Here is a 15,288-nt window from a genome sequence, read left to right on the forward strand (position 1 = left end):
TGTAAATATCTTGATTTGTGATTTCTATCTTCAAAATTATGAGAAAATAATTTGTGGCACGTCATGGCAGTTCTTGGACTATAATACAATACTTTTAAACAAAGCTGGAGTCAAGAGTTTAACATAGCTACACTATGGTAGGGCCTCCACTTTTCCTCCACAACCATTTACTTTGGCCCAGTACTCTAACGGCATCTTGAACTTATAGCAACTTCTCCAACTTGTCCTAGTTAACAGCAGAGTGATAACTACTGTAAGTTGCTGAATTTCCTGTAAACTCTTTTTTTAAATTTAATTTAATTTAATTTTATTATTTTATTTTATTTTATTATTTGGGTCATCCCGGCAGTGTTCAGGGGTTACTCCTGGCTCTATGCTCAGAAATCGCCCCTGGCTGGCACAGGGGACCATATGGGATGCCAAGATTCGAACCATCGTTCTTCTGCATGAAACGCCTTACCTCCATGCTATCTCTCCGGCCCCTTCTGTAAACTCTTTAAATGGGAGACAGCGGTCTTTCATGTCTGGCAGCACATGCATGGGTCTTGCCACTGTCTTGATCTTTGGTTTTAAAATGGCCAATCTAACTCTAGCTTGGGACCACCAAAGTACTACTTCCACACCCTAATAATAAAGCAAAAAAGCAAAACACAAGTTTTGTGTGCATTTTAGTTTGATTTTTTCCTGTGGCTGTCAAGGTTTCTCTGCACTTTCCCTAAAAGCTGTGAGTAATGATACTCTGCTTCCATTTACTTTTTAGTCTGGAATCATATTACCTACAACTTATCATCCAGAAGACTGTGCTCAACTTAAAAAAAAAAACCATTAAGTTAGTAGTCATAACAAATTTTAAAGAAAATTTCACACCAATAAATTTTTCCCTTTTCCTATTTTTATAAATTGTACAGTGCTGAATTTGTGATAAAACTTGATGGCAAAAATTCTAGAACTTTTATATTTTGAAAATGATTTTTGCTACATGCCAAACAATATTACACAGAAGGTTTTCTTTAAAACTTCATGTTTAATTGCAATGATATTTAATAAATAGAGTATGTCCACTAAAGCAAACATAAATTAAAATACAATTGGGTAAAATTCAGCTCTCTATATTTGGTTTTGTTTCTTTCTTTGTTTTGATTAGTAAATACTCTTTGAACATACCCACATCCTTTTTATTCCCAATTTTATATGACATTTTTAATCATAAATGATAAGTCGAGTGATGATAATAGGATAAGTTCACAATTACCAACATATCCAATATCTGGTTTTTACAGAAAAACAAATTTTGTATTAAATTATAATGGGATACAATATCTTCTTATATATTGCCTCTCTATAACATAACATATTAGGTGTTTTTATCATTATTAAATCAAATCATTGGTACACTATAGTGTTCTTTTTTATTTTTCAAGAGGTTACTCATTTGCCTTGGGAATAGATTTGTCTTTGTCCCATGATCTTTAACTAAATGTTAAAATTCAGAAAGTTGTTATAGATAAATGCTTGTAATTTATAATATACAGTTAAAATTTCAGAATGAACTATATACTGGAGTTTTAATTATGGTTTTCCAATAATACCATAAATACTAGTATAACTATTAATTACAAAGAATCTTGATGAATCTATGAACAGAAATGTAAGTGAAACTAGAAACTTTAAGTTAAGATGAGGCTTGGTGATTCTATTTAAAATAAAATAAAATAAATTAGCTTACTTATGAGAAGGAATTGGAATGCCCTCTTGAAAAAGGGCCAAAGGTGTATTTTTAGTCATTTTTTATTTTTTCTTGAAAGATAAATAAAACAAACTATCTTATATAACCAGATTTCTTTGGGATAAAATAGTGTGAAAAACTGGGGTAAACTATGAGAAACAATTTTCACAGGTAATGTTAAATGTAAATTAAAAATTTAAATTTAAACTGGTAAATTTAATTTAAATATACCAATAAAGACAAAGGTAGAATTATGCATGGGATTATACTATTATGTCATACTATAGTATATAGTATACAAACGAAACTTTAGATAATCTCTTTATCTGTTTTTTCTTTATTATTTTTAAAGGAAAATTTAAGAATATGTGCTGACAATAGTCAATTTTATAAACATTCAGCTTTTAAAAAAATCACTGCATTGGATTGATGACAGCAAAATTGTCATGCACAAAGCCAGGTTTCAATCTCCAGATATGCATTGTCTTCTGAGATTTATGGGGTACTAATCTCCAGCACAAGGTAGTCTATAGCAGCCAAGCATTGGCAATGTTTTCAAACTTCCTGAGTCTGACACTGTCCTGGAATATTCTAATCCAGCTCTTATCTCATATTTTCTTCAGTGTGGATTTCTATCTCAGTAATCCTTTTAAATTATGGCTCAAAGGTTGAGGAGATAGTGCAAAGGTTAAGACATACATTGTGCATGCTGTTAAGCTTAGTTCAGTTAACAACATTACATAGTTTCCAGCATGGCAGAGTGCAGCCCAGAAGTACCCTAAACATTTCCATGGTGGCCTAGATTAACATAGCACTGCATAGAATGAGTAACATCATTTAACATCACATTTTTAGGCCCTCACATTGACCCACTACTCTAGTTGGATGAGAATTGCAGGGAAGGAACCACAGGTCTCTTATCCAGGCTTGAGAGATAAATGGAGTCTGAGCTATCTAAGTATTGTTCTTTCTCTTTTATGTTTTTCTCCTTTCAATCTTTCCAATTTCTAGACTCTGGTATGGTAGCAGAGCTCTTGATGGTTATCAATAAACTTCTATGAGAGTTGTGGAAGGCATGAGGTACTGAATAATTTCTCAACATGATTTTCCTTTGTCAACCTAGTCCTTCTTACTATTTACTAGGCTCTGCTATGTCCCTAAGGTTACATTTTATACAAATGACACACTTTATGCCCGACATTGGCATTCTTAATTTAATAATTGATAGAAATATTAAATTGATACAAATGTTCACAGTGTAGCTTAAGGGAAAAAGTAGGATCTTTTGTGTATTATAAATTTTCTCAATGAAAGAGAAACATTAATGTAGAAATGAGGATACTATAATAAATCAAAAATTTCTGCCTAGAAAATAACAGTTTTTGTGAGGCAATTTTGAAGCTGAGCTCAATATGAGTGGAACCCTGTTTCAATTGTCAACTAAAGTGGTTCAATTCTGAGCAATGTGGTGTGACACTGCTCTGGCCTTGCAGTGTCAAGAAATACCTGGATTACTCCCAAAGAGTTTGGGCCGCAGCTGGCAGAGCTTGGGTGCTTCCAGCACTGTACCAGGTAATACTTCGGAGAACACTTGAAGCCAGAAACCAAAACACATACTAGGCATTTAATCTGACAATTGTACTATCTTCACAACATACAAATAAATTATTGTTGATAATGATGAGTGTAATTGTGATCTCAAAAAAGTAACAATTGCAATTCAGTTTTTATATACTTGTGGATCTATGCATATATCACATACCACTTCTTATAATTAAATGAAATTCAAATTAAACATTTAAAATATTTTAAAATTTTCTTTAGGGGCTGGGGCAATAATATAGTGGACAGGGCACTTGGCCAACTGAGTTTGATCCCTTACTACCTTTATGAGCCCCAGATCTCTTTTAGTACTAATTCCTTGGTGCAGAGGCAGGGGTAAATCCTGAACACTCCTGGGTGTGTCTCATACACCAAAATAATGAAGAATTAAATAAATGCATAATTTAAACAAACATATTTAAAAACACAGATATGAGGGCTCAGCAATTGTCCAGAGGATCAGAATATTTTCTTGCAGTTGGCTAACCCAAGATAAATTCCTAACACTACATATAGTCTAGTGAGCACAGCCAGGGGTAATCACTAAATACAGAGTCAAGAATAATCCCTGAGCACAGATTGTGTGACCCAAAATCCTCCAATACAGATGGACATAAAAATAAAAGTTGTTCAAATACAGCACAACTTAGTCTATGGTGAAATTTATTGTATCTTATAAAATAGATGATGAAGTTAAATATGTGTGATAGACTATTTAAAAAATAGGCTACTTGTGTTACAGGCTGTTCAAATTTCTTTTTAAAACTAATTGAAAGAACATGTAAATCTGAGTGGCATTAAAATAACAATAAAGTCTTCAGCAAAATTCTCCTTTAGTCTTAAAAGTATTACCTAAAGTGCTGTCACTATAGCTACAGCAGCATATCTGAACAAGATTTTGCATCCGATTAGAAAATATTTCTGTAAGAAACTTAAGTGTTTTTTTTTTTTTTTTTTAGTAGAATTCTCTTCAGGAATAGTGAGGTCCTGGAGGAAATTTTAAAGGAATTAGAAATTGATCAGGGGGCCGGCGCTAGAGGTAAGGTGTCTGCCTTGCAAGCGCTAGCCAAGGAAGGACTGAGGTTCGATCCCCCACGTCCCATATGGTCCCCCCAAACCAGGGGCAATTTCTGAGCGCTTAGCCAGGAGTAACCCCTGAGCATCAAACGGGTGTGGCCCAAAAAAAAATTGATCAGAGTCAATCACAGGAAATTTGAGTATTTCTGTGAATAGTATAGAAACTGAGTATCAGAAAAATTTCATCACTGCACCAGTCATCTCTTTTTTGTGGGGTAGGGGTTGGGCCACATCCAGCTGCATTTAATCCAGGTAGGTCTCTGGTGACCATGTGCAAGGCAAATGCCTTACCTGCTGTGCTATCACTCTGGCCCTAATAGGTGCTGTTTTTGAGAAACTTTCTAAATTGGTTAATAACTATAATAATTTAATGATCATCATTATTATTAATAATGATCAATATTAGTCAATATTAATCACTACTAATAACTATCACTAACCATTAAAATTGTGATAATTTAATAATTATCAGTTTTAATAATTACCATAAACAAATAAACAAGTTTTAATTAATTAATTTTTAGACTTTAGACTAACTCCAGCAGTGCCTATAAACTACTCATAACACCGTACTCATGGCAGCTCCAGATATCATGTGGTGCCAGGGAATCAAACTAAACTTCCTTCTTGCAGTTATTTTTTACCATTATCTACCTCTCACAACAAAAAATGTTTAAAAGAGGTGGGTTTGTGCCAGGAAATGAAGTGCTTTTAGGAACCTAAAAGTTACCAACATACAAAACATCATTCTGATGAATGTCTAATGAGCATTAACTATAAATTTCAAAGGATCATTGACTTGGATTTTGACAAAATAAAATAGTGTTTTATTGAGCCAAACTATTCTTGAATAGGAACCTCACCTATTTCGACTAGAATGACAGACACATTGCTTTGTAACTGATATCTGAGAAGAGTTATTAGGGGAAGAAACTGCATACATGTGAAATCAGAGAAAAACCACAGAAAATAATGTGAAATTTGATGACTTCTGCGGCATAATATCTGAGGAAAAGAAAGATATTAGAACAAAGAGTTTGGTAAAATCCCCCATCTGTGTACTACCGTTTCTGTGTACATATTTACTTCATAGAACACCCATCTAAACACCTAAGCAATTGTGTTCTGATTCTTATATGCAAAAAGTACCACAAATGGTGCAACTTACCAGGAAGTTATGTTCCATGGAGCTAGTAGCTAAAAATCTTAAATTGATACAACAATGAGATATTGTCTTATACCAGTAAGGATGCCTCATATCAAAAATAATGGGAAGTCTCTGTTGGAGGGAATATGGTAAAAAGGAATTCTCATCCACTACTGTTGAGAATGCTGCCTGGTTTTACTCCTATGGTAAACAGTATGGAGTGTTTCAGTAAATTCAAAATTGAGTTGCTATATGACCCAGAAATCCCTCTTTGGGATACGTATACTCAGGACAGAAAAATATTTATCCAAAATGATGTATGCACACCATTATTCTTTACAGCACTCAGTAGGAATCAACCTAGATGCACACCAACAGACTAGATCATGAATATGTGGTACATATATATAATGATATACTACGTAGCTGTAAGGAATGATGCAATTGTGCAATTTGCAGCAACATGAATGGAACTTGAAGATATTATGTTAAATGAAGTAAGCCAGAAGAAGAATGATAAATACAGACTGACATCACTTATACATTGTATTTAGAATAACTACATAAAGAAATGCATTGGTCTAAATGGGAGTAGTCTCAAACACTCTTGGCTCAGATTATGGTGAGGAGAAGGAAAGAAACTGAGTGTAGGAGGAAAAATGCAAAAAGGATGGGAGCTAGGCATCAAACTGTCTCTGGTGCATTGGTAGTGTTGATAAAGGACAGAACTAAATATCCAAGCCAAAGGCAACAATAATTGTAATGAAGAAACCCAAACATTAACAATCTAAACTTAAATTGAGCCTGTTATATTGGCAGTCTGGGGGGGGGGGCAAGGAGCAGGTATAGGATGTACTTGGGGAAGAGTGGTGAAGGAAAGTAGATACTGGTGGTGAGATTGGCTCTCATTCATTGTATGTCTGAAAACAATTATAAAATTGTAAATCATAATGGTTTTAATAAAAAATAAAAATAAGCTCAAAAAAAGTGTGTCAGATTAAGTTCCTTTGAGGACTATGAAAGTATCTGACCCACACATATTTTCCAATGTCAGTGGTTTGCTTGTTACCTCTGGTCACTTTTGGTTTGTAGACACCCTTTTGATTCCATTTTAACTTGATGATCTTCCTGTGATACTTTTTGTCTAAATTTTCTTTCTGTAAGGCTGTCATATTGGGTTGACCTTCCCCAATGATTTTAGTTTTATTTGATTTTGTCTATGAATACTCTACATTCAAAGAAAGTTAACAATGTGGCTCCAATAAGTGTTTTTGGAGGGGGAAATTTTCAGTCTGTAATAATGTTTAAAACATGAAAGTTATTTTTTATTAATATGAAATTTCCCCCATAAATCTGAGAAATGTAGTGAAGAGGTATTTTATGGCAAAGAGGACTGATAAATATTGCAAAGAAGCTTTGCTAATTGGCTAATGTTTTATCCTTAGAGAAAATACTAATTACAGGATAATTGAATCTATTCCCCTTTCACCACTTTATCAAGAGTCTGTAAACTTCCAATTTAGATTCTTAAAAAAATAATAAAGCTAATCTTGAACAATATGTTTGTGTGGTATAAGCAAGCATATTAATTAAGTTTTTCTTAAACAAAAACATAATTAATTAATTGTTAATTAATTTAGAGAGGGAGATTTGGGGCCAATCCCACCAGTGCACAGGGATTACTTCTGGGTTTGCACTTAGGGATCACTTCTCGTGATATTCAGGGGACCATATGTTATATCAAGGATAAAACCTGAATAAACTGCAAACAAGACAAGCACTTTATGGTCTGCACTATGTCTAGTCAACTATCAGCTGGCTTTATAGTCAGTTTTAAAATATTAAAATATAAACCAAGTAAGAATACTTGAATATTAATGTTTGTTTTCTAAACTCTTAACTGAAGATTATTTTAAGCTCAATATTAAGATATAAAAGAGAATGTGTGATGTAAATAAAATATTTTTTTTTTGGGTTTTTTTTTTTTTTTGGGCCTCACCCGGCGGTGCTCAGGGGTTACTCCTGGCTGTCTGCTCAGAAATAGCTCCTGGCAGGCACGGGGGACCATATGGGACACCGGGATTCAAACCAACCACCTTTGGTCCTAGATTGGCTGCTTGCAAGGCAAACGCCACTGTGCTATCTCTCCGGGCCCGTAAATAAAATATTTTAAATGATAATCAAGGATAGTGATTGTTAAGCTTATAAGATAATTTTTCAATTTGTTTTTTCTGCTTAGAATGAGAGTTTCTCTCTCTGATTAGATAGCAAATTGGTACCTACCAATCAAAAAAGTACATTAAAATCCTAACCCCATTTACTTCACAGTGTAAATTTCTTTGCAATAGCCATTGTGAACATTATCATTGAAAAGTATGGTAAAGTAAGGCAAGCTTTAATATGATGTTCCTTTTTTTGTTTTGTTTTGTGTTTTGGGGCCACACCCGTTTGATGCTCAGGGGCTACTCCTGGCTAAGCACTCAGAAATCACCACTGGCTTGGGGGGACCATATGAGACGCTGGGGGATCAAACCTCAGTCCTTCCTTGGCTAGCACTTGCAAGGCAGACACCTTACCTCTAGCGCCACCTCACCGGCATAATATGATGTTCTTATAGGACAATATGGTACATCTTATGAAAAATTTTAAATTTAGTTAATAAATTAAAATAAACCTTTTAATTTAATTATACAAAGACTAAGAATTAAATAGTTCATAGCTTGAAAACAAAATTGTTTAAATCCTTGTTCCTATTACCACTGTCATTTTTAAAAAAATGTTGAGACCAATTTGAATAACAAGTCTTTCACAGTTATATTTAAGGTATCTAGTAATAGTGAATTAGGAAATTCCCACCACCAGTGTTGACATTGCTCCATCACATAAATCCCATAACTCCACCCTCCTGAACTGCTAATGTAACAGATCCCATTAGTGTATAGCTTGTTGTAGTTTGGATCTCTTGCTCTTGGAATCATCCATTTTTTCTTAATTTGTAGGAAGTCATATGAGGCCAAAAATATGATTCATGTTCTATATAGTGTTTTTATAAGACTAGATCCAGGACAATAGGACTTTGTGATGATAAGTTTGGAACTGGAGTGAGATTACCACCAACCAGGAAATTCTTGGTACATTAGAATCTGAAAAAGTTTAGAAAACTCTCACCTAAATTGAGTGTTTTTAAGGTCTCTGGAAAAAGCAAAGTCCTGTCAACACTGTGATTCATAATTTCTAGAGAATTGTGATAATATTAATAGCCACTGTTTTCAGTTAACCACTCTGCTAACTTTTCCTTTTCCTGACTATTTAAAAGACTAAGGTAATGTATTTTTCTGGAAAAATAAAAAATCTTAGCCAGGCAAGTCAAAGTGAAATTTTTTTCTTCTACATCATTCTGACTCCATCAAGTTATGAATACTCAATTCCTATCACCCTTTATTCTCACATCTCACTACCTTTAAAAGACTTTATTCCCAAACTAATTATTTTGTAATATTTTTAAATATTTGTGTTATGGCCTCTATTTATCACCCTATTCTTTTGTGGACTAGATATATTATAAATTCTAGATTTTTCAATCCAATTTTGATTGAAACTAGAGTTATTACTTGAATTTACAAATGTCAGGTTAATATTTAGTGGTAAAACTTTAATGACAATATTTAAGAATCTATACACATAGTGCTTTTATTTGAACAAAACAATGAACTGTAATTACTTTCATTTACAAAGTAAAAATTATAAGGATATGATATTTTTCTGAAAAAAAAGTGTTTTTTAAACAATATTTATTGAGGTCAGGAATTGATATTGTTAATCATATATTAATCATGTTAAAACATATATATGTTAATCATAATATATGATATTTTTCTGAAGAAAGTGTTTTTTAAAACAATATTTATTGACGTCAGCAATTGATATTGTTAAAAATATATTGTATGCAAACATCATGCAGACCCAAAGAGCTTGCTTCTCTCTACCACTGTTTCAGAATTTAGGACTCCTCTCAATATCTTCTCATTCATGTAAGCTCAGTTTAGTAGGCTAAACTTCAGTGCTGATGATATTAACCATTTGTGTTATCTCGTTATTTTCTTTATATTCCATAGAAAGTGTTTTGTTTTGTTTCTTTCTTTGTTTTAGTGGATGTGATGATACCTGAAGAACACCTAAAGATGACACATAAAAATATAGAGAGCTAATCGAAAATTCCACAAAACTGTAATTATTTTTTCTAAAATAGGAACTTGTTTGAAGTATAAAAGTTTAAAGAATATTATAGATAATTGATGCTAATACATTTTGTAGTTCATGTAAAATAGATTAATCTTACAAATATAAAATTTAGTAAGAGTGAAGAGCATTAAAGTGAAAGATATGAATAAGCTAAGTGGGTTTTATTTTATTTATTTATTTATTTATTTATTTATTTATTTATTTATTTATTTTGTTTTTTGGGCCACACCCGTTTGACGCTCAGGAGTTACTCCTGGCTATGTGCTCAGAAATCGCCCCTGGCTTGGGGGTACCATATGGGACACCGGGGGATCGATCCTCGGTCCGTCCTATGCTAGCGCTTGCAAGGCAGACACCTTACCTCTAGCACCACCTTCCCAGCCCCAGAGTGGGTTTTATTTTAAGAAAATAAATATTGACTTTATATTAGAAAATATTGTTTTATAGGTATCACATTAAAAAGATAAATATTGTAATAAAATGCATATAGTTGTAAAACATGATCCCAGAACATTCAATATAATGAGACACTAAAAGCTTATTAAAATTATAAAATCTTTACTTAGTTAGAAGTAAACATACTTTCGTTATTCTTGTAGAGGGCAACCATAAACACCACGGTGAGTGTTGTATTTATTGCTACACGCTGAGAAATCTGTCCTGTTCTGAAAACAAGTTCTTTTAACACATCTTGCAAAACTGATTTCAAGTATAAGGAATCCTACAGTGGTCAGCAACCTGTGGCTCGCGAGCCACATGTGGCTCTTTACACTTTTAATTTGGCTCTTCTGTATGCCGGGCGGCCGCTCCAGGAGTCAGGACTCTACTCCTAGCCTCTGTCAGTGTACGCCCTGTGTGGCTCTCAAAATAAATTTCAATAGTGGTTTTGGCGAGATATGGCTCAGTTGAAAAAAAAGGTTGCCAATCACTGTCCTAGACCATCGCCTGTCCTTCAAGTTCTATATGTCCTTCAAACATAAATGCTAATTTAGCTGGATACAGTATTCATGGTCAGATTTTTATGCCATTGAAATGTTTACTATAAAACTCCATTCTCTCAACTTATTCATATCTACTGTGATCTTAAGGACTTCCTTTGTATGTAAGTTCTTTCTATCTTGCTGCATTCAATATTCTGCATACTTGGCTTTTGACATTTTAAGCACAATGTGTCTGTTTTTTAGTTGAGTTCATTTTAGCTAAAACCTATTTAGGCCTCTAATATATAGTTGTTTATATTCCTATGTCTGAGAAGTTAAAAGTCTATTTTTAACTAGCATTTCTTCACTTTTCTGGTGCTCAGGGACTCTGATAATTCTTATAGTCTTCCTCTTGAGCTTGTCCCATATTTTTCTGCTATACTGCTCACTATTTTTCAGACTTTTAATTACCATCTTTTGCTATTTTGCAAAGGTTTTCTCATCTTGGCATTTTCAATATTTTATTCACTATTATCTTGCTTCTCAGAGCTGTTAATAAACTTTGTATATAATCTACCATACTCTTATTTCTGTCATTTTTACTTGTAGTTTTTTTATATGAGCCTTTATACTTTGTCACACTAAGCACTTGTGTCATTGCTCCTTTTAGCTCTTTAAATATTATCACCATGATATCACTAACATCATTTTATGATTAGTATTAGTTACACTATCCATGTTGTTGTTTTTACTCATTGGAATTTGTAAGCTTATCTACATCTTCCTATTCATTTTTTCTAATGCACCTGCTCTGCTGAGATTCTAGGATTGTTTTGGATGCTTCTCTTTTCTTTTCTGCCCATTTGTACCAGTGACAGGAAATGTAACTGTGAACAGTGAGAATTTTGCTCAGTAGTTCTATTTTGGGGCTGTGTATATAGGTCTAGAGGCCTCAGGCAGAAATTCATCTAATTGGGAAGGAGAGAGCAGCAAACAGAGGTTCAGCATTTTTGATTCAGGACTGTTAATTTGGTGGAGGTTGGGTATAGGTAGCTCAAGAAAATATCTTTTTATGATGTTCAAATGTTTGAACTGCTCCAAGGACAATTGTCTTGGAATTTAAATCATGAACATTTTGTTTTAGAGAAGTAAAACCACTTGGATTACGGAAGACTGTTCACACAGAATTATAAGGCTTTGTTGACATTCAGGAGTTGTTTTCACAAACTTGTAATAAATTCTCATAAATAATGACCTTAGTTATCTGGTTCTGATAAATGCATCTACTTTAGAAATACATTGGTTGATATATTCTAGAGAAGCAAAACCAATAGATAATTTTTAGGTATGAAGAAAGAGATTTATTATGAGCATTTGGCTCATGCAAAAAAGTGATGAGAGAAGAGACCTCCAAAGTGGGACCCCAGAAACTCAATATTGTAATTTCAGCCTTATCCTCTTGAAGGACTAAGAGCCAGTAAAGTCAATGTTATAAATTGCAGCCCAGTTCAAAGGATTAAGAACCTGGAATGCTGAAATTGAGGAACAAGGGTAAAATGTATGTTTAGCTCAAACAAAGAAAATGCTTTCCTCTTCTTTCCTATACTACTTGGATTCTCTAGAGATTCACGCAATGGTCCTCAAACTACGGCCCACGGGCCACATATTGTATTTATTCCCATTTTGTTTCTTCACTTCTAAATAAGATATATGCAGTGTGCATAAAAATTTGTTCATAATTTTTGTTTTACAATAATCTGGCCCTCCAACAGTCTGAAGGACAGTGAACTGGCCACCTGTTTAAAAAGTTTGAGGACCCCTGGTAGAGTATGCCTGATAGAACCACTGTTGAGCACCGAACAGGAATATTACCTGTACTGCCACATAGCTCCTCAGACAAAGTAATTAAATTATTGTTCAATAACTTACAACTTAATTTATATCTAGTTTTTATAGAAATATTATTTATTTTCATTAGCATTTTGCACTTATATAGTGATCTAGATATTCACTTAGAAAAAATTTGCTTAAATCTCAATATGTTTTAGAAGCATAATGTGAATACACTATGACACAAAGTTCTAGTGCAATGAAAATGACTTATATAATATTTTTAAGTGGGCTATGTTAGTCACATTTATTTACTTGGGAAATAAAGTTTAATGTACACTTGTTTAATATTCTAAAACATTTCCTTATTGCTGTGAAAATTGTTTTGTTAGGAGATTTAATATACATAACTCCAGCTAAATTATTTAATTTTATTTCAGATCAAGGCCAGAATAAGATACTTACATGCATGAGATTCCAGTTTTGTCCCCAAATGTCACCAATTGTAGCCCTGAGGCTTTCAGCAACTGTTAGTATGAAAACGATCGCTTCTAGTAGTTGCCAAATGGTAGGATGTTAACACCTTGGACCATAACATCAAATCGTTAGGATTGGTTGCTTATTACAGAAAGTGGTCACACCCCTTATCCTCATTGCTAAGTTATATATTAAACAACAGTAGTGTTATTGCCAAAATATCAGTTTCTTATTAAAGGATAAAATTTTTAGACTTCCAATAATTTTATTGGTTGAGGGCCACGCCCAAGAATGATCAAGGCTTCGTTCTGACTCTGAGATCAAGAATTACTTCTGGGGTCCGGCGAGGTGGCGCTAGAGATAAGGTGTCTGCCTTGCAAGCGCTAGCCAAGGGACAGACAGCGGCTCGATCCCCCGGCGTCCCATATGGTCCCCCCAAGCCAGAGGCGATTTCTGAGCACATAGCCAAAAGTAGCCCCTGAGCATCAAACGGGTGTGGCCCCCCAAAATACCAAAAAACCAAAAAAAACAAGAAAAGAAAGAAAAGAAAAGAAATGAAGAAAAGAAAAGAAAAAAGAAAAGAAAAGAAAAGAAAAGAAAAGAAAAGAAAAAAGAGAATACTTCTGGCAGTGTTCAGGCGACTGGTATAAGAACAAAATCATATACACAATGGAATACTATGCAGCCATCAGGAGAGATGAAGTCATGAAATTTTCCAATACATGGATGTACATGGAATCTATTATGCTGAGTGAAGTAAGTCAGAGGGAGAGAGAAAGACGCAGAATGGTCTCACTCATCTATGGGCTTTAAGAAAAATGAAGGACATTTTTAACAGTATCTCAGAGACAAGAGAGATGAGGGCTGGTAGGTGCAGCTCAGGACATGCAGCTCATCACATAGAGTGATGAGTGCAGTTGCAGAGATGACTACACTGAAAACTATCATAAAATGTGAATGAATGAGGGAAGTAGAAAGCCTGTCTCGAGTACAGGTGTAGGGGGGTGGGGAGGAGGGAGATCTGGGAAATTGGTGGTGGGAATGTTGCACCGGTGAAGGGGGGTGCTCTTTACATGACTGTAATCATACAACTATAATCATGTTTGTAATCACGGTGTTTAAATAAAGATAAAAAAAAAAAGAACAAAATCAGTAGACATGTCAGTAAAGGAACTCATCATGGTATAGTCTCCTTTGTCCCAAAATCTTGAAACATTTTCTTTTAAGTATTGAATGAAAATTTTTGTTTTGGAAAGGTTTTTTTTCTGCATGCTAACCATGAATCTCATCATAGTCTGGCCAGCTATTGGCTGTATACATGGTTTTAAACAAAGTCGATGCCTACTCTCTCAGACATCCCATATCTCAAATAGGGTATTTATGAGAATATTAAATCAGGAATCCAACCAGAAAACTTTTACTCCAAGAATAAAATTTATTTCCCAAGCAGATTTTGGAATCACAAAGCACCAGATAGTTTTAGAAGTGATGAAGAATAAAGATTTGAAAGATAACATGTGTTTCTCCTTATATATTATTGTCTTGCTATTTCACTCGCCATTCAGGTTTTTTCATAGTTAAATAGTGAGGTCTCCATGGCATTGACGGTTTTAAGTTTCTGTTCTTCTATGCAAAGGGTATTGAAAATCAGATTTTTGTTCTCTGATTGAAGATATCACAAAGAAATATATTCATTAGTATGACTTTCTAAAATATCAAAAAGTCACTAGAGTTCTTCGATAAAGTGATTGCTAAATCATGTACAACATTGTTATTCAATGATTATTTCTCCTTTGTCCAATTTACCATTGCTGGCCTTTCTATTCTATATATCTATAGAGTTGAAATCTTAAATACAGTATCTCTCTTATTCCATATTTTATTTTTATTAACCACCTCCCTTAAGTGCATCACAATTGTGATCTCCTGATTATTTGAAAATTAAATCAGTAATAGATAACATTGAAAATTACTATAAAATATTAGATAATATTCAGTTTAATGTTTTGATTTTAGGCTAACTGAATCAAGCTGATTATAATTATATTTTTATATTAATTTAATTCCTGTATATAGTATTTGTATATTTTATGCTAATGTTAATATCAACTGTTATTATATTTTTAAAGTTAAGATCTGCTTTTACTTTTGAGAAGCTGAGCATCTCTACTTTTCATTCTTTTTTATTTTCTATTTTTCTTATTAGTAGAAACTGAATATAAACATTTATAATGATGAATATATTATCACAGTGAATAATATAATAA

Source organism: Suncus etruscus, chromosome 1 (assembly GCF_024139225.1).
Source record: "Suncus etruscus isolate mSunEtr1 chromosome 1, mSunEtr1.pri.cur, whole genome shotgun sequence".
NCBI classification, from domain to species: domain Eukaryota; kingdom Metazoa; phylum Chordata; class Mammalia; order Eulipotyphla; family Soricidae; genus Suncus; species Suncus etruscus.